At 37.3% G+C, this 1,290-nt stretch overlaps 1 non-coding gene across 1 annotated transcript; it reads right to left on the bottom strand.

Moving 5' to 3' along the window:
* Positions 1–243: 243 nt before the first annotated feature.
* Positions 244–316, bottom strand: TRNAK-UUU (transfer RNA lysine (anticodon UUU)). The gene has a single exon. It is a non-coding gene; the product is annotated as a tRNA-Lys (tRNA).
* Between the last annotated feature and the right edge of the window lie 974 nt (positions 317–1,290).

Here is a 1,290-nt window from a genome sequence, read left to right on the forward strand (position 1 = left end):
TGATATTGGCATTGTTGAAAAATATACTTATTCTGTAGAACGTCCCCCAGTTGGTGTTTGTCTAGTGTTTCTTTACGATTAGGTTCAGGTTATAAAAACCGAGAAGAATATGATGCAACTGATGCTATTATCTTCTTAGTCCTTTTAATTTCAGTCTTTCTGGTGCGTGTAGTGTCATTTTACATCGCAGTTGTTGTTGTTGTTGTTGTTTTCCTTAGAGACTCTATTTTCAAATAATCTCTACACCCGACATGTGGCTCGAACCCACAACCCTGAGATCAAAAGTCTTATGCTCTTCCAACTGAGCCAGCCAGGCACCTCTACATTGTAGTTTTATTTTATTTTATTTTATTTTATTTTATTTTATTTTATTTTATTTTGTTTTGTTTTGTTTTATTTTATTTTATTATGTTTATTTATTTGTTTTGAGAGAGACAGACAGAGGCACGTGAACAAGTAGGGCAGGGGTAGAGGGAGAGAGACAGAATCCCAGCAAGCTCTGTACTGTCAGCACAGAGCCCGATGTGTGGCTCGATCCTACAAACTGAAATCATGACCCGAGACGAAATCAAGAGTCAGATGCTTAACCAACTGAGCCATCCAGGTGCCCTACATTGTGGTTTTAGTTGGCATGTCCCTCATGACTAGTGAGGTTGTACATATTTTCATGCTTCTTAGCTATTTGGATATCCCTTCTTTTGCCCAATTTCCCCCCTTATTATCTCTTTCTTGTTGAATTGTATGAGTGTTCGGCATATATTCCCAATACACGTTCTTCTTGGTCTGTGTGTCAAAAATATTTTCTCCCTCTTTGCGGCTTGCTTTTCACGCTCAAGGAAATTTATTAAACCTTTTATGTTTAAAACATTGTGTTCTGCTTTAAAAATCCTTCCCTATTGTTTATATTATCTTCTACGATCTATGAGCACGATCTATGAGCACGATCTATGATCAACCTGTTATTAACTTTTGCATATGGTGTAAGGTAAGGTCAAGTTTCATTTTCTTTATATGAAGGTCCAATTGCCCAGCACTGTTTATTGAAAAGGCCATCCTCTATTGCTCTGAAGTGCTGTCCTTGGCCTAAATCCATTGTCCATGTTGCATGGTCTCTCCTGGAGTCTCGGTCTCTTCCATTAGTCTCTATCCATTGTTACCCCAATGCCATCCTACCTCATTGCTATAGTTCTGTAAGTCTTGATATTTAGTGAAGTATGGCCTCCATCTAATTTTTCAATAATACTTTGTCTATTCTTAGTCCTTTGCATTTTGATAAAATATTTAGAATTG

This window comes from Lynx rufus, unplaced genomic scaffold, assembly GCF_022079265.1.
Source record: "Lynx rufus isolate CCGP_SWC_20201006 ecotype Redwood Valley unplaced genomic scaffold, mLynRuf1.p SCAF_20, whole genome shotgun sequence".
In the NCBI taxonomy this organism is placed as follows: domain Eukaryota; kingdom Metazoa; phylum Chordata; class Mammalia; order Carnivora; family Felidae; genus Lynx; species Lynx rufus.